This window comes from Cervus elaphus, chromosome 30 (assembly GCF_910594005.1).
Source record: "Cervus elaphus chromosome 30, mCerEla1.1, whole genome shotgun sequence".
Classification (NCBI taxonomy): Eukaryota; Metazoa; Chordata; class Mammalia; order Artiodactyla; family Cervidae; genus Cervus; species Cervus elaphus.
Window position 1 is genome coordinate 42,281,032 of NC_057844.1, and position 20,230 is coordinate 42,301,261.

A 20,230-nucleotide genomic window follows, 5' to 3' on the forward strand; every position below is an offset into this window, starting at 1 on the left:
TAAGGAATCCATCTGCCAATGTTGAAGACACAATTTCACTCCCTGATCCAGGAAGATCCCACATGCCAAGAAGTAACTGAGTGCCACAACTGTTGAGCCTGTGTTCTAGATCCCAGGAACTGCCCATGTGATACAACTATTGAAATCTGCGCACCTTAGAGCCCATGCGCTGCAGCAAGAGAGACCACCACAAGGAGAAGCCCAAGTATTGCAACTACAGAAAGTTTGTGCAAAAATGAAGGCCTACCACAGCCAAAAATAAATACATAAATAATAAAATTATTAAAACAAACAAAAAAGAAAGCTCAAATGTCATTCAAGCATCAATAAATAAAAATAAGTATAACAATCTGTTTAACTTTTTTTTCTTTTTTTTTTGGTTTCTCAGTAAATATTTTACTAAGCAAAGGTTTGCACTAGGCATTGTTCTTACTACGGATGATGCCCAGAAAAAAAACTGTGTAAGATACCCCAAATACTGTGAAATCATTCAATGTCTTTATAAAAGAGAGAGAACTAAGTGTATATTTTCTTATCAACTTTCTGATAAGTTGTCATAGCAATATGTCGGTTTGTAAAAATACTGATCATAAATAGTATGTTTTTATAGCCAAACACTAATGATTACCACTGTGTTTATAAAATCTCATGAGCTTCCAAATACAACTTATGGTTTTATGTTTTTATTTAAATGCTTATTATTACGAGGGAGTCAGAGTGTAAGAGAAAATATACATTTTTTAATAATAGATTAATTATTGATTGAATATAAATGCTTCCCCACTTTGGAAGCCCCATGTGTCTCACACTTTACTATTCCTTTCTTATGCTGTTGAAGTGATGCTATGAGTAAGTGAAAAAGATGAGTATAAACATACAAACATAATATATTTAATAAGGATCTTAATATATGCATACCTGAATATACACTTTGCATAATGATGTATACTTTAAAAACTGCTTAATTTGTAATTATTTTATTGGAAGTAATAATAGAAAGGTTTATGAAAACTACTTTCATTTAGCCTGAGTAATTAAATATATTTTTCCTTTAGGGGTAATTATACTGATATTTCAGTTGTCTGAATGCCATTATCTTTTCTTTCAATACCAAAAAGATTTCTTGCTTCTACTTATGTACCACTACTGTTCTTCAGAAATATCGCTGTTGCTACTCTTTAACAAACAGTAGTATGCATCTTCTTACTATTCAAATACTTGAGGATGTTGAAATTTAGCATTCTTTATATAGTTGAATTCAAATTCATATGATAATGTCAGAATGTAACTGCATGAGTTAAGAGTTTATAGAATAAATTATTTTCATTTTTCATCAATATATTTTAGTACTTAAATATTTTCACACTGACTAAAATGTATTTATAAGCAGAGACAGAGTCAAATATAGGTTTGAATGAGAAAGAATTTGAATCCTAGTTTCATTTATACACACACTGTATAGACTTGAATAGGTTGTCAATATTCTTTAATACTGTTTTAAGAGCAAAATATGGAAATGATAATAATACTTAATAATTGAGATGATTTTATAAGTTATGTATGTAGTGTTATCAGAGCATTAAGGAAAGAAATGGTTATAATATATATCACATTGTCAAGAACATAAAGGACAGACCAGAGAAAGGGATAATAGGGAATGGAGGTGAATAAAAGAAAGCAGAAAAAAAAAAAATTCTCCAAATGTGACTGAAATGTTTGCAAAGCATTCTTATTAATAAAATTTAAATGGCATTGAACTAGTGATATATTTACATGAAAGTTGCACAATTTCTGAGCAACTCTACCTTAAATAATATACATATTTTACAAATAGGAATATGTTAAAAATTAACATGTAGCTGGTTCTTATTTTTACCATCTTTATATCTCATATATTTTACTGCTTTGATTCTATTAATATTAGTATGGGTTTTGTCCTTTTACTTACTTTTCTACAGGAGTCAATTTTGCCATTTTTATTTCACTTGATATTATGATAACAGCTTCAACTGATGCTGAAATAAATTTTACTTTCCAGAAGTTGTTTTATTCTATGAATATAATTGCTGAATATTATTTGCTATTGCAGTTGCCATGGAGAACAATAAGGTTGCTGCTGCTCAATCATGCAGCTGTGTTACACTTTTTGCAACCCCTTGGGCTACAGAACACCTGTCTTCCCTGTCCTTCACTATCTCCCAAAGTTTGCTCAAACCCATGTCCAGTCAGTCGATGATGCCTTCCAACCATCACATCCTCTGTCTCCCCCTACTCATCTTGCTTCAGTCTTCTCTGGCATCAGGGTCTTTTCCAAACAGTCAGCACTTGCCATCAGGTAGCCAAAGTATTGGGGCTTCAGCCTCAGCATTAGTCCTTGCAATGAATATTCAGGGTTGATTTCCATTAGGATTGACTGGTTTGATTACCTTGCAGTCCAAGGAAATCTCAAGAGTCTTTTCCAGCACCACACTTCAAAAACATCAATTCTTTGGGGCTAAGATTTTTTTTTTTTTTTTTTATGATGCAAATCTCATATTTGTACATGACGGTTGGAAAAACCATAGCTTTGACTATATACACCTCGGCAAAGTGATGTCTCTGATTTCTAATAGGCTGTCTAGGTTGTCACTGTTTTTCTTCAAAGGAGCAAGTGTATTTTAATTTCATGGCTGCAGTCACCTTCCACAGTGATTTTGGAGCCCAATAAAATAAAGTCTGTCACTATTTCCATTGTTTCCCCATCTATTTGTCATGAAGTGATGGGACTAGATGCTATGATCTTCAATTTTTGAATACGGAGTGTTAAGCCAGCTTTTCCACACTCCTACTTCATCTTCATAAAGAGGCTCTTTAGTTCCTCTTCATTTTCTGCCACTAGGGTGGTGTCATCTGCATATCTGAGTTTATTGGTATTTCTCCCCACAATCTTGATTCCAGCTTAGCTTTCATCCAGTCTGGCATTTCCCATGATGTACTCTGCAAATAAGTTAAATAAGCAGGGTGACAATATACAGCTTTGATATACTGCTTACCCAATTTGGAACCAATCTGTTGTTCCATGTGCAGTTATACCTGTTGCTTCTTGAATTGCATACAGGTTTCTCAGGAGGCAGGCAAGGTGGTCTGGTAAGTCCCATCTCTTGAAGAATTTTCTGGTTTGTTGTGAGCCATACAGTCAAAGGTTTTAGCATAGTCAATGAAGCAGAAATAGATGTTTTTCTGAAATTCTCTTGCTTATTCTATGATCCAACAGATATTGGCAATTTGATCTCTGGTTCCTGTCTTTTCTAAACCCTGCTTGAACATCTGGAAGTTTTTGGTTCACATACTGTTGAAGCCTAGCTTAGAGGATTTTGAGCATTACCTTGCTAGAATGTGAAATGAGTACAATTTTAAGGTAATTTGAACAATCTTTGGCATTCCCCTTTGGAACTGGAATGAAAACTGATTTTTTCCCATCCTGTGACCACTGCTTAATTTTACAAATTTGCTGAGATACTTGGCGTAGCAGGCAAGTTTGGCCTTGGAATACAAAATGAAGCAGGTCAAAGGCTAACTGAGTTTTGTCAAGAGAATGCACTAGTCATAGCAAACACCCTCTTCCAACAGCACAAGAGATGGTTATACACAAGAATATTGAGTTATCATCAAAGGATATAACTCAAGAACAGCCAGATGGAAGAGATGCAGAGTACAAATATCAAGGAAGGAGAGCAGAGCTTCCATTCCCTCTCAATGAACAGCACTCTTCCCAAACCTCATATTCAGCAAACAGGAAGCTTTCTGAATCCATCCTTTTAGGGTTTTAATAGAGGCATGGTTAATTAAATTATTGGCTGTTGGTTACTGAATTCAATTTTGGGCTCCTCTCTTTTCCCTGACTTCCCTGGTGGCTCAGTGGTAAAGAATCTGCCTGCAGTGCATGAGACACAGTTTCCATCTCTGAGTCAGGAATATCCCTTGGACAGGGGAATGACAACCCACTCCAGTATTCTTGCCTGGAGTATTTTATGTACAGAGGAGCCTTCCTGGCTATAGTCCATGAAGTTGCAGAGTTGGACACAATTGAGCCACTAACACTTTCACTTTCTTTCACTCTTTTCTCTGGAGGTGGGTGGGGTGTGTAAGGGGTGGGGTTAAATTCTAATCCCTTGTTTGGTTTCATTGGTAACCAGCCCCTATTCTTGAAGGTTTTTCAGAAGCCACCTCATTAACATGAAAAAAAAAGATTGTTAATTCATGTACAGTAGTTAGGAAATTCTAAGGGTTTTAGCATGGAGAGATAACAAAGCCTTCATAAGTGAACAATGTTAAAAAAAAAAAATAGAGGAAAACAGTAGAATGGGAAAGACAAGAAATGTCTTCAAGAAAATTAGAGATACCAAGGGAACATTTCATGCAAAGATGGGCTCAATAAAGGGCTGAAACTGTATGGACCTAACAGAAGCAGAAAATATTAAGAAGAGCTGGCAGGAATACACAGAAGAAGTATGCAAAGAATATCTTCCTGACCCAGATAACCATGATGGTGTGATCACTCACCTAAAGCCAGACATCCTGGAATGTGAAGTCAAGTGGGCCTTAGGAAGCATTACTATGAACAAAAATAGTGGAGGTGATGAAATTCCAGCTGAGCTTTTAAAAATCCTAAAATATGTTGCTGTTAGTGCTGCACTCAATATGCCAGTAAATTTGGAAAACACAGTAGAGACCACAGAGTTGGAAAACATCAGTTTTCATTCCAATCCCAAAGAAGGGCAGTGCCAAAGAATGTTGAAACTGCCTCACGATTGCACTCATTTCACATACTAGCAAGTTAATGCTCAAATTCTCCAAGCTAGTCTTCAATGGTATGTGAACCAAGAACTTCCAGATGTACAAACTAGATTTAGAAAAGGCAGAGGAACCATGATCAAATTGCCAGTATCCGTTGGATCACAGAATAAGGGAATTCCAGAAAAACATCTACTTCTGCTTCATTGACTATGCTAAAGTCTTTGTCTGTATGGCTCACAACAAACTTGGAAAATTCTTCAAGAGATGTTAATACCAAACCACCTTATCTGCCTCCTGAGAAACCTGAATTCAGGTTATGAAGCAACAGTTAGAACCAGACATGGAACAATGGACTGGTTCAAATTTGGAAAAGGAGTATGTCAAGGCTATATTGTCTCTCTGTTTATTTAAGTTATATGCAGAGTGCATCATGGGGAATGCTGGGCTGTATGAAACACAGGCTGAATCAAGATTGTGGGGATAAATATCAATAGCTTCAAATATTCAAATGGTACCACACTAATGGCAGAAAATGAAGAGGAACTAAAGAGCCTCTTGATGAAGGTGAAAGAGGACAGTGAAAAAGCTGACCTTTTCTGCAAGGAGTTCATACAACTCAACCCTAAAGAAAATCAGTCCTGAATATTCATTGGAAGAACTGACGCTGAAGCTGAAGCTTCAATACTTTGGCCACCTGATGAGAAGTGCCAATTCATTGGAAAATACCCTGATGCTGGGAAAGATTGAATGCAGGTGGATAAGTTGATGACAGAGGAAGAGGTGGTTGCAAGGCATCGCCGACTCAATGCATGTGAGTTTGAGTGAGCTCCAGGATATGGTGAAGGACAGAAAAGCTTGGCTTGCTGCAGTCCATGCATCACAATGTATAGGACACAACTGAGTAACTAAAAAACAACAAAGGGTTTTGGAATCTGTGAGCCAAGAACTTTGAATGAAAACCAAACAAATATAAAAAAGTATATTTTGATCATCTATATGACCACATATATATTTTTCTTTAGATCACTATTGTAGTAAAATAGAATTTGTATCATTTTTTGTAGCATGTGGCTAAAGTTAATTTAGTATCACTGAGATAAGATTTATTTTCTTTGGATGAATGTATAATCTCAGAAAGCTGTAACTTCTATATACTTTTATACTGACGATCTTATTTCAAGGGATTGTGGGTTAAAATGGAGTTTATCATCAGGAGATTGTCCCATTCTTTTACTTACAATTTGATTTTAAATAAATGTAGTAATTTGAAAGAAGAACCTTATTAACAAATGTTTACCTTACCTAATGATGTGATAGTTTTGTTTACACTTAATATTTCTGAAATTTTTAAACTTGAAGACTTTAAATACAGATTTTTTTTCCTTAAAGAATAGTCACTCTATAGTAATAAACATTTTATCATGTTTCCCATCCATGCTCTTTGCAGCCACAATTATCTCTGTATGTGCTTAGGTGCTAAACCGCGTCCAACACTTTGTGACCCTATGGACTGTAGCTCGCCAGACTCCTCTGTCCATGGGAATTCCTAGGCCAGAATACTGAAGTGGATAGCCATTTCTTTCTCCAAGGGATCTTCCTGACCCAGGGATCGAACCCCAAACCCATGTCTCTTGCATCTCCTGCACTGGCAGGCAGAATCTTTACAACTACCAACACCTGGGAAGCCACAATTTTATCTGTGCCCTGCCATATGCATAAATGCATAATCCTCTGATTTCCTCTTTCACCAGCTCCTCCCCTGCTTTCCTTCCAGTCAGATCCACTTACTTTTATCTATCTGTTCAAATAAGTGACCACTGATTTTTTTTTTAAATTTTTTAAGAATGTGTATCTATTAATACTTTGAAGAATTCCCTATCTTCCCAACATTTCTTTCTAAAGTGCAAAGTATCCACCCTGCGTATTCTTGCATTCTTTTTCCTATATTGCATGCTTCTTTTTCCTATTTCTTTCATTGAACTTGGCACTTTTCTTCTTCTTCTTAATTTCAGAATGAGAGCTTGCCCTGCTTTCCATTAAGATGAAATTGCCTTTTCATGTCACCGTTAGTTTCATTAAACTTAAATAAGAGGCAATGCTGTTTATATGGCATTATTTTAAACACAACTTGGAATCTTGCTAATTCTACACTATTCTTTTTGTATTTAAATATTCAAAATATATTTAATCCTTTCCATTAAAAGAGTACTCTGTGATGTGAAAAATGAGTAAGATACAGTTCCTTAAGTTGCTTACAATTTACTCAGAGAGAAAAACTTGTATTCACCTAATCACAGTACATGGCAGAATGTGATAAGTTCTAAAATTACAAGTGATTAAGACATAACGTGATTTGGTAAAATAAAAAGATGACTGTTGAAACTATCATTTTTTTTCTAAGTTAAGAAATTGTGACAGCATACCATAAATATTCTTTTCAAGTTATCCTCATTAGGTCTTAAAATTTTTCACTTTTGATTTACAATAGTCTGAAAAGACTTGATGTTGTAGCTCTATGAATACTGAAAATTATTTATGAATCAGCATTTTTCATGTTAAACTGAAGTGGTGAAATTATCTGAAATATGGCAATACTTAATACCTTACAAATCATAGATCTTTATCTCTAGCCCTTTCAGTGCCATTTCATTTATGCCTTAGTCACATATTAGTAAACCAATATGACATATTTGCACCTTTATAGGTAACAGACAATGTTCAATAATTGCTGATATTTTGGCTTGTCATATAATCACTAAATATATTAATTTTAATGATTGTAATTCCAAGTCACCTTATTTTATTACATTATTTTTTAAAAAGAGACACAGATGTACAGAACAGACCTTTGGACTCTGTGAGAGAAGTCGAGGGTGGGATGTTTTGAGAGAACAGCATCAGAACATGTATATTATCAAGGGCGAAACAGATCACCAGCCCAGGTTGGATGCATGAGACAAGTGCTCGGGGCTGGTGCACTGGGAAGACCCAGAGGGATGGAGTGGGGAGGGAGGTGGAAGAGGGGATCGGGATGAGAAATACATGTAAATCCATGGCTGATTCATGTCAATGTAAGGCAAAAACCACTACAATATTGTAAGGTAATTAGTCTCCAACCAACAAAAATAAATGGGGAAAAAAAAAAAAGTATTTCTCAGTTCTGTTCCTCTTTGAGTCCTAAAGACCAAATGTCCAAGTGTGAATGTTCCTTATAATCCTAATTTTTCATATACTTATATTACCACCAAAAAGGAATTGAACAGTTTTATCTGAAGACATTTTTCTATTACATACAAAATGTGGATGTTTTCTCTGTTTAACTAGTAAGCACTTTTTAAACTTGCATAACTTCAGATTTGGCTATAGTTCCATTTTTTTCCCTAAGCCGCAGAGAAGATATCATTTACTGTTTCTCAGTTTTCTGTAACACACATCAAGAAGTCACATACTTAGTTTTCAAGATATTTTACATTGTGTTTTATGTTAAGTAGTACAAATGGCTTTGTAAGTACATTATTCTAGAAAACAAAGTCTTGATAAATTATAAAAATCTTAATGCCCCCAAAATGAGGTGAATATAGAAAGCAATAACTTTTATTTAATAATGATAGTTGCAATAGTTGAATAATCCAGCTCTCCCAGTGTGACAATTTCTCTTGATCACTAACAATAATATGTGCATTAGTGCTTCCCTGATGGCTCAGTAGGTTAAAAAAAAAAAAAAAATGCTTGCAATGCAGGAGACCCAGGTTCAATCCCTGGGACAGAAAGATCCCCAGGAGAAGTGAATGGCACCCACTCCAGTATTCTTGCCTGGAGAACTCCATGGACAGAGGAACCTGGTGGGTTACAGTCCATGGGGTCGCAAAGAGTCAGACACAACTGAACATCTAACACACACACACACACATTAAAAAAAAAAAAAAAAAAAAGCATTTTCCACATACTGTACTTAATGCTCAGGAGAGATTAGAGAACAAAGCAGAAACTTTCCATATCTTAGGAAAGTGTGGAAAATAGACATTAAAGATAATATTGCTTATAGTTAATCATATATTTGCAATTGTTCAAATGAGAAGTACCTTTTAAGCTGAAACTGAAAGGATAACTAGGATTGAATGAGCAAAGATGTGGGGATGAGCAGGAATAAACATTCTAGACATGAAACGTGGGAAAGTTTGGAACTGAGTAAGAATAGCAATTTCAAACATCAGAAAGAAATTTAAAGAGGGTGAATCCTAGATCAAGGAAGTTGATTGGTATAAAATTAATTTAGATCACATAGCCAAAACCATATCATGTGATACATATGGGTCCTCTTTTTATTGTTCAGTCGTTCAGTCATATCTGACTCTTTGCAACCCCATCAACTGCAGCATGCCAGGCTTCCCTGTCCTCCACTATTTCCCAAAGTTTGCTCAAACTCATGTCCATTGAGTCAATGATGCCATCCAACCATTTCAACCTCTGTTATCTCCTTCCCTTATACTTTCCCAGCATCAGGGTCTTTTCAAATGAGTCAGCTCTTCACTTCAGGTGACCAAAGTATTGGAGCTTCAGCACTAGTTTTCCAGTGAATATTCAGGGTTGATTTTGTTTAGGATTGACTGGTTTTATCTCCTTGCAGTCAAAGGGGCTCTCAAGAGTTCTCCAGCAGCACAGTTCAAAACCATCAATTCTTTGGTGCTCAACCTTCTTTACGGTCCAATTCTCACATCCATACATGACTACTGGAAAAACCATAGCTTTGACTATACTGACCTTTGTTGGCAAAGTGATGTCTCTGCTTTTCAATACACCTGCTATGGTTTTTCCAGTAGTCATGTATGGATGTGAGAGTTGGACCATAGAGAGAGCTGAGCACCAAAGAATTGATGCTTTTGAACTGTGGTGTTGGAGAAGACTTTTGAGAGTCCCTTGGACTGCAAGGAGATCCAACCAGTCCATCCTAAAGGAAGTCAGTCCTTGGTGTTCATTGAAAGGACTGGTGTTGAAGCTGAAACTTCAATACTTTGGCCACCTGATGTGAAGGGCTGACTTATTTGAAAAAATACTGATTCTGGGAAAGATTGAGGGTAGGAGAAGGGGACGGCAGAGGATGAGATGTTTGGATGGCATCACCGACATAATGGACATGAGTTTAGGTAAACTCTGGTAGTTGGTGATGGACAGGGAGGCCTGGTGTGCTGCATGGGGTCACAAAGAGTCTGACAGGACTGAGCGACTGAACTGAACTGAACTGATAGCTCTGTCATATGAAATCTGAGTCTCCTGAATTGCAGGCAGATTCTTTACCATCTGAGACACCAGGGAAGCCCACATTTGCATTCTACCTGGATCATTTTAAATGGGTAATATGCAGATGACACCACCCTTATGGCAGAAAGTGAAGAGGAACTAAAAAGCCTCTTGATGAAAGTGAAAGAGAAGAGTGAAAAAGTTGGCTTAAAGCTTAACATTCAGAAAACTAAGATCATGGCATCTGGTCCCATCACCTCATGGAAATAGATGGGGAGACAGTGGAAACAGAGTCAGACTTTATTTTTGGGGGCTCCAAAACCACTGCAGATGGTGACAGCAGCCATGAAATTAAAAGACACTTACTCCTTAGAAGGAAAGTTATGACCAACCTAGATAACATATTAAAAAGCAGAGACGTTACTTTGCCAACAAAGGTCCATCTGGTCAAGGCCATGGTTTTTCCAGTGGTCATCTATGGATGTGAGAGTTGGACTGTGAAGAAAGCTGAGCACCGAAAAATTGATACTTTTGAACTGTGGTGTTGGAGAAGACACTTGAGAGCCCCTTGGACTGCAAGGAGATCCAACCAGTCCATCCTAAAGGAGATCAGTCCTGGGTGTTCATTGGAAGGACTGATGCTGAAGCTGAAACTCCAATACTTTGGCCACCTCATGCGAAGAGTTGACTCATTGGAAAAGACCCTGATACTGGGAGGGACTGGGGGCAGGAGGAGAAGGGGACGACAGAGGATGAGATGGCTGGATGGCATCACCGACTCGATGGGCATGAGTTTGAGTAAACTCCGGGATTTGGTGATGGACAGGGAGGCCTAGTGTGCTGCAATTCATGGGGTCGCAAAGTGCTGGACATGACTGAGAGACTGAACTGAACTGAACTGAACTTAATCCACTGTGTAATATTGTTTAGTTTACTAAGCAGGTGGATACTAGAAAGCAGAATTTCTAAAAGTTGGTAAATAATTATAAAATTAGATAGGTGCAAATATTTAAATAAATTTTACAGTTCTTTTATTATCAAACTTAGACAGCTGGTACTCTTTACTGAATTGAGGAATATCATAAAATAATCAAATATTTTTGTACATAAAAATAGGTCTTGGATTCTTTGATAGACATTTCTATTCTGAGAAGCAAATTAAATACTAAAGCAGAGACGTATTTAAATTAAAAAAATCTAATGATTAGCCTTTGAATATTGGCTTTAATAAGTTGCAATAAAACTTAGAACATTTTATCATGGAAGATATAATGAAGTCACGGATGATATAGTGAAGTGAAGTGTTAGTCCCTTGAAGAAAAATTAGATAAAGTATTCAAGGTAATAAAGCATGATAACATTAGCTATTTTGTAAAAGGCAGGGCAGAGAGGGCCTCTGAGCAGGCAGCTCAGTGATAGGCTGTTGAGTATGTATGAGATTAGCATTGCATGTATGAGATTAGCAGGGAACAATGCAAATTCCTTAGGATGTTGAGTTTGTTGATGGGAAATAGCTGATTTCTAAATAAAGTTGACTTGAGAATTATTGGTTCATCCCTGGAAGGTCAACTTTAGGGATTAAATGCTATGACCTAAGGATGAAGCCTAAAATCAGAAATCTGATACCTTTTTCCTATTGAATGCCATCATTAGTCTCAAAACTTAAGTTATTTAGGATAAATATTATAGATACTATCTCATTTGGAGTCCTGGAAGACAATTATAGGACACTTTGAAAAATAAGAGAACTTTAGAATATTATGGACGATGTTATTAGAATACAGTCTTCCCAAATCATGGTATGCTAAGTTTGATGTTAATTCTTGATTTTTTGGGCATGATGGGTGGTAGTGTCCTGAGGCTGTCATATATTGTTTTATGACACGAACACAGTTGATATTCTAAACAGTTTTCAGGTGTGAAAGTGGTATTCTTACCATCTTGCAAAATAAAGCTCTCATTTCTATGAGGCTAAAGGGTTCAGTCAGTTTTGAATTTCAGAGATCTTGAGCACATCTATCAGATACACCATCCAAAGTCTCACACCCTCTATCTGGACCTTAACTAAGGTAACGAGACTTTCCTATGCTACTGTTTTACCATTATCTGAAGTCTAGTTCTCATGTAGTTAGATCTGGCCTTGATCTTCATCAACAGTCTGAAAGTTTCACTGGGGCTCTAGCAACTGCTTCCTTTATAAACAATAGCTTGGATTTAGTTTCCAGCAATATTTTCTCTGAAACTCTAAGCAATCTGAGTATCCTTCAAGACTGCCATAAAATAGGTTTATCTGCTATTCCTAGTTCTCGTATCTAAAAGCCCCCAAAAAGTAAGTTAGGATTCTACACCATCTCAAAATCCAGCTGCAGGAGTGAGCTTTTGGGACATGGTATAGACCAACCTTCCCCAACCCCCACACCACAGACCACTACCAGGCTGCCCAGCAGGAGGAGAATGGTGGACAGGCGAGCAAAGCTTCATCTGTATTTACAGTCACTCCCAATTGTTTACATTACTGCATTACCACAGTGTAACAATAATAGAAATAAATAGCACAATAAATGCAATGAACTTGCATTATCCTAAAATGTCCTCTCTTCCTAGTCTGGGTTGGGGGGAATATATATATATTCATGAAACCAGTCCCTGATGCTGAAAAGATTGAGGACTGTTGCTATAGACAGAAATAAATATCTACACACATGTCTGCATTCCTTTCAAAATCTCTCCTAATAAACAATCTGAATAGCATTCTTTCTTTTGGATTTTGAGGAATTTTGCTCAGAAAATAAGTCTGCATGCATCATTGAGTTTTAAATACTTCTCTTAATCACTGGTCTTTGATATCCAATTTTAGATTAATATTAAGAAAAACTTTTACTTAATAATTACATAATTTTTTAAATTCTTTCTTTATTTTCATTTCTCCCCTTTTCCTTATAAATAATGTAATCACAGGTGTGAGGCACAATTTGCATTATTTTTTCCCCCAGGGCAGTGTTGTCAGAAAATATCAGCAAGCAAATAAGGTACATATTTTAGTTTTAAAAGTCACCATCCAATTTTTAACATAAATGATTCAACGTGCATGTAAAAAGTCAGAATACAATATGTGCCCTAGTATGGTTATAAAACAGGATCCTCAACAGTCAAAGAAATATGTTAATTAAAAATAATAATAATAATAAGAGTAAATGTGAACATGTGGGCACTATTTTCTGTCAATATTTGGCCTGTGAGTGTCAGAAGTCACTAGGGAAACTTTTAAAGGCTATTAATTTGAGGACAGAGAGAATGTTGGCCCAGGTATAGATGAGGACAGAGAGAATGTTGGCCAAGGTATAGATGAGACCCAGATAATCAGCAAGAATTAAAGCAAACTCTCCCTGGGTATAGTGGTGTATCAACCTAGACCACACTGGTATAATAGGTATTGATATGAGGTCAGTTGTGAAAAAAATTAAATATTCTCAAACTCTATTAAGCTTCAAAATGACAAAGTAAAGCATTCAGAATTTTCTGTGACCCTATGGTACTACTACTACTACAAAAAAAAAAAATTGTGAATTATGGAGGAATGCGTTACTAAGTATGCTAAAGATCATAAAGATAGAAGAGTCTGTGTCAAGGTTGAAGGAAGAAACATGCTTTCAGAGGACCAACAGCTCTACAAAGCTAAGAGAGGGCTGAGTTTCTATCTGTGGATAGTCCAACTATTATTTTATTTATAATTACATAATTTATTAGATATATGTATACATATGTATATAATACTAGATACAGTACAGTAAAGCATAAAATAATAGTTGAACTATCCACAGGTAGAAACTCAGCACTCTTAACTTTGTAGAGCTGTGGATCCTCTGAAAGCATGTTTCTTCATCAAACTTGGCACAGACTCTCCTATCTATGGGCTTCCCAGCTGACACTACTGGTAAAGAACCTGCCTGCTAATACAGGAGACCTAAGAGACGTGGGTTCAATCCCTGGGTCAAGAAGATCCCCGGGAGGAGGGCATGGCAACCCACTTCCATATTTTTGCTTGGAGAATCCCACACTGCTGGGCTACAGTCTCTATGATCACACACAGTCAGACATAACAAGCGAATTAGCATATGCATGTACACGTACTTATCTATGGTGAAGAGTAGACAGGATGGATTTCACGTGAAGTTAGGGGACTGCATAGCACTGGGACTAAATAGGACAAAATTGTGGCTTTCCCATTTCAATCAGTACTGCAATGAAATTTGCATAACACATTATTGTCTTTGATGAACACTGTATCTCAGTGTCTCCTGAGACATTTCTAACACAGGTTATATGTTGTAATATGTCACAAAATCTAGAATAATTTCAAACAATAGAAATTAATTAAGCTATACTTATAAAGTATCAAACAACTAAAATAACACATTGCAAAGCACAATAAATGCAACATGTAACAAAAAAATTAACTCAAAATGGATTAAGGACTTAAATATAAGGCCAGAAACTATGAAGCTCTTAGAGGAAAACATAGGTTGTAAACACCGACATAATCACAGCAATATCCTCTTTGACCCACCTTGTAGAATAATGAAAATAAAAACAAAAACAAACAAAAAGGACCTAATTTAACTTAAAAATTTTGCACTGCGAAGGAATCGATAAATACGATTAAAAGATCACCCTTAGAAAGGGAGAAAATAATTGCAAAGGGAAAAACTGACAAAGGATTAATCACCAAAATATATAAGCAGCTCATGCAGCTCAATATCAGGAAAATGAACAGCCCAATCAAACATAGGCAGAAGACCTAAAGACCTAAAGACCTATGTCTCTAAAGAAGACATACAGATGGCCAATAAACACATGAAAAGATGATCAACGTCACTAATAGTTAGAGAAATGCAAATCAAAACTACAATGAGTTATCACTTCATACTGGTCAGAATGGCCATCATCAAAAAATCTACAAATGATAAATGCTGAGAGGGTGTGAAGAAAAGGAAGACTTTCTACTCTGTTGGTAGGAATATAAACTGATACTTTATGGTGAACATTATAGAGATTTCTTAAAAAAAAAAAAAAAGAATAAATCTACCATATGGCCCACTACTGTATACCCTGAGAAAACCACACTTTTATCTATACACTATATATAATATATGCATACATATATACATATGTACTGTATATATGTATATAAAATATGCACTATATATAAAATTTTTATATATACTCTATACCCTGAGAAAACCACAATTTAAAAAAAAACACATGTACCCAATGTTCATTGCAGCACTATATACAATAGCCAAGGCATGGAAGCAACCTAGATGTCCATTAACAGATGAAAGGATAAAGAAATGTGGTACATATATACAATGGGATATTACTCAGCCATAAAAAAGAACAAATTTGAGTCAGTTCTAGTGCCGTGGATGAACCCAGAGCCTGTTACACAGAATGAAATCAGGAAGACAAAAACAAATATCTTATATTAATGCATATATATGGGATCTAGAAAAATGCATTGATAAATCTATCTGTAGGGAAGGAATGGAGATTCCCATGTATTGAATGGACTTGTGGACACAGTGAGGGAAGGAGAGAGTGAGACAAATGGAGAAAGCAACAGCAACATACCTACATTGTCAGGTGTAAATGGATAGGTGGTGAGAAGTTGCTATATTAACACAGAGAACCCAGTCTGATGCTCAGTGATGATGTAGAGGGTTGGGATGAGGGAACTGGATGGGGGCTTGAGGAGGGGGGGTATGTGTATAATTATGACTTATTTGCATTTTTGTATGGCAGAAACCAACAGAACATTGTAAAGATAAGTAAAAACAATTGTATAAATATAGTTGTATACACTTTTTTACTATTTTGTTGTTCAGTCGCTAAGGTGTGTCTTACTCTTTGGGACCCAGTGGATTGCAGTACTCCAGGCTCCTCTGTCCTCCATTATCTTCCAGAGTTTGCTCAAATTCATGCTCATTGAGTGATCCTATCCAACTACCTCATTCTCTACTATCCCTGTCTCCTTTTGCTTTTAATCTTCCCCAACATCAGAGTCTTTTCCAACTTTACATGCAGGCAAGGTTTGGCTCAAAGTTCTTCAAGCTAACCTTCAACAGTACACGAACCAATAACTTCCATATGTAGCAGCTGTATTTAGAAAAGGCAGAGGGACCAGAGATCAAATTGCCAACATCCATTAGGTCATAGAAAAAGCAAGATAATTCTAGAAAAGCATCTACTTCTGCTTCATTGACTAAATTAAAACCTTTGACTATGTGGATCACAACAAATGTTGGAAAATTCTCAAAGAGATGGGTATATCAGACCACCTTGCCTATCTTGTGAGAAATCTGTATGTGGGTTAAACCTGTATGTGGATTAGAACTGGACATGGAACAATGGACTGGTTCACTAATAGGAAATAGTACACCAAGACTTGGGCTTCCGTCATGGCTCAGTTGGTAAAGAATCTGCCTGCACTGCAGGAGACCCCGGTTCAATTCCTGGGTTGGGAAGATCTGCTGGAGAAGGAATGTGAGTGAAGTTGCTCAGTCGTGTCTGATTCTTTGCGACCCCGTGGACTGTAGCCTACCAGGCTCCTCCGTCAATGGGATTCTCCAGGCAAGAATACTGGAGTGGGTTGCCATTTCCTTCTCCAAGAGAAGGAATAGGCTACCCTCTTCAGTACTCTTGGGCTTCCCTTGTGGCTCAGCTGGTAAAGAATCTGCCTGAAATGAGGGAGACCTGGGTTCAGTCCCTGGGTTGGGAAGATCCCCTGGGGAAGGGAAAGGCTACCCACTTCAGTATTCTGACCTGGAGAATTCCATGGACTATACAGTCGAGTCGGACACAACTGAAAAATCTTCACTTTCACATCAAGGCTGTATATTGTCACCCTGCTTATTTAACTTTTATGCAGAGTATATAATGTGAAATGCCAGGCTGGATGAATCAGAAGCTGCGATTAAGATTGCCAGGAAAAAAAAAAAAATCAATAACCTCACACAGGCAGATAATAGCACTGTAATGGCAAAAAATGAAGAGAAACTAAAGAGCCTCTTGATGAGTGTGAAAGAGGAGAGTGAAAAGCTGACTTGAAATTCAATATTAAAAACAAAACAAAACAAAACTAAGATCATGGCATCTGGTCCCATCACTTCATGACAAATAGTGATGAAGGGGAAAATTGGAAGCAGTGACAGATTTTATTTTCTCAGGCTCCAGCATCACTATGGACATGGACTGTAGCCATGAAATTTAAAAAAAAAAAAAAATCTTGCCTTTGGAAGAAAAGCTGTGACAAACCAAGACAGAGCATTAAAAAGCAGAGACCTTATTTTGCTGACAAAGGTCCATATAGTCAAGCTATGGTTTTTCCAATAGTCATATATGGATGTGAGAGTTGGATGACAAATAAGGCTGAGAACCAAAGAACTGATGATTTTGAATTATGGTGATGGAGAAGACTCCTGAGAATCCCTTAGATTGCAAGGAGATCAAAACACTTAATTCTAAAGCAAATCAACCTTGATATTCATTGGAAGGACTGATGCTGAAGCTGAAGCTCCATTACTTTGGTCACACTTTCATTATACTCATCTCTATATGTATATGGAATCTGTCTATATTTTAACAAAATATATTTTCATATAAATCATAGTCATCATTATTACAGATTATTCAGAAAATAATTATAACATTGTGTTGAAGTCTACCTTTTTAAAACACAAATTTGTTTACTAAAAAATAATCACACACATTTTTATTTAATAATAACAAATGATATTACTGGTAGTAATAAGGTCAACTGGTCATTTACCAGAACTTCCCTAGTTACTCAGATGGTAAAGAATCTGCCTACAATGCAAAAGTCGTGAGTTCAATCTCTCTGTTGGGAAGATACCCTGGAGAAGGGAATGTCTACCCACTCCAGTTTTCTTGTCTGAAGAATTCCATGGAGAGAGGAGCCTGGTGGGCTACAGTCCCTGAAGTCACTTAACAGAAAACTTGATAAACAGAATAGGAAGATAGGTCTAAATTAACACATTTTAAATATTATCTGTTACATACAGAACCTCTGTTCTTTAGTATCGCATTAGGTACTTCACCATTACAGATGCTTCCACTGTCTCTTTCTTCCTCAAGAATTCTGTGCTTCAGAAAAAATGATTTCACTACCAATTTCAAGGATGAGATGAATATGAATTTATTACCATTGCTTTCCCCGCTTATTTGTTGCAGACTAGATATGTGTCAATTATAGCCAATAAAATGCTAAAAAGAATCATAAGAAAGTAGGATATATTTTTCTTTGTCAGAATGCCACTGATTAAGTTAGTGCTGGTTGGAACTGCTCTTGTCATTTTACTCCTATATAGGGAATAAAGGGGGCACTAATAATGGCAGGAGGGAGATAATTCAGGTCCTTGATGGAAACTTTGTGTCAGTGAATCAATCAACTTGAATATCACTAATTATCTGAAATTCTTAGGAGATATAGCATATTTTCCTTAGAATCCAGAAAATGTGGAAGCATAGTTTATTTTCTGCCAAAAATGTTGTAGCTAATTATTGTGTCTAGGAGAAAAAAAAAAAAAAAAAAGACCAATGTATAATTAGAGACCAGGAAAGGGTGATGAATATGCAGAACCAGAGATGTATAATATATAATACAAATAAGCAGTTAATTAGAAGAACACAGAAAGGTGAAGTATACTATTTGAATGCCTAAAAATGAGTCAAAGGGGAAAAATCAGGAATAAAAGCTAATCAAACTCAATCTTAAATAGATAGAGAAGTTAAAATATTTAAACCCTCAGAGGACTTCACATTTAACATTGAAGAAATAACTGTAACAAAATAGTATAGTACATAGTTTTCAGTATAGTTACTTTGAAATTATCTTGTGATAGATAATATTACTGTCATTTGAACTGCATCAGAACATAAAAAATAAGATTTATTTTCTGATATTTTATTCAGAGTAGCATAGTGAACTTACTATTCTATGAGTAACCACCTTCATATGTAAGATCTGGGTTGGCAAGAACAAATATTTTAAGAGAGGAGGCAAAAAAACAGTCAAAAAGAAAGTAGTTCATCATGTTTCAAAATTAACATGATGTGAAAACACCAACTACCTTCAATATAAGAAATACTGAAAAAGCACTAGTCACAAGTACTCAAGCAAACAAAATTGTTTCTCATTGCTTCAAGGACTGCTTTTTTTGTTTGTTTGTTTGTTTGTTTTGAGTGAGTCTTACTGATTTGCAGACTGATGAAGTTCAGTTTAGAAAATGCAAATCAATTCCTGAAGATTTGCAAACAGACAATAAAGTCTGACCAATTTTTATGGCATGAATTTTACTCATGAAAAAAATGTGCTTTTTGGTCAAAAATTGGTAGACTATGATTGAAAGTCACATAACTACCTATGACTTTTGCTTTATCTGTCTTTTGTTTGTTTAAAAAAAATGCAAGCAGATTCAGAAAACTTATACTCAAGACCACAATTCCACTAAATCACATGATGGAAATTATGATCTGAATGGCATAGGGAACATGTTATTATAAATAAAACTACCATAAGAATCTACATGAAGCTGCTTCTTCTTCTTCTTCCTCTTTTTTTTTTTTTTTTTTTTTTTTTAACCTGAAACTTTTTATTTTCTACTGGGGGGATAACTCATTAACAATATTGTGAAAGTTTCATGTGGACAGTGAAGGGATTCAGCCACGCACATACATGTATCCATTCTCCCCAAAACTCCCCTTCCATCCAGGCTGCCACATAGTATTGAGCAGAGTTCCTCTACTGTACAGTAGGTCTTTCTCAGTTATCCATTTTAAATATACTACAGTGCAGATTTTTGTGTTTTCAATCCTGAAGTAAATACTAGCGACCATGAGTGCTAGATTATGTAGTAAGCGCATATTTAATTTCATAAGAAACTGTCAAACTGTTTTCTGAAGTAGCTATACCATTCTGTATTCCTACCATCAGTAAATGAGTTTTTGTTGCTCCACATTCTCACCAGCATCTGGTGTTTTCATGTTGTGGATTTTGGCTCTGGGTGGCTCAGTAGAAAAGAATCTGCCTGCCAGTGAAGGAGATGCAGGAGACACGGGCTTGACCCCTGCATCAGGAAGATCCCCTGGAGTGAAAAATGGCAACCCACTCCAACATTCTTGCCTGAAAAATTTCATG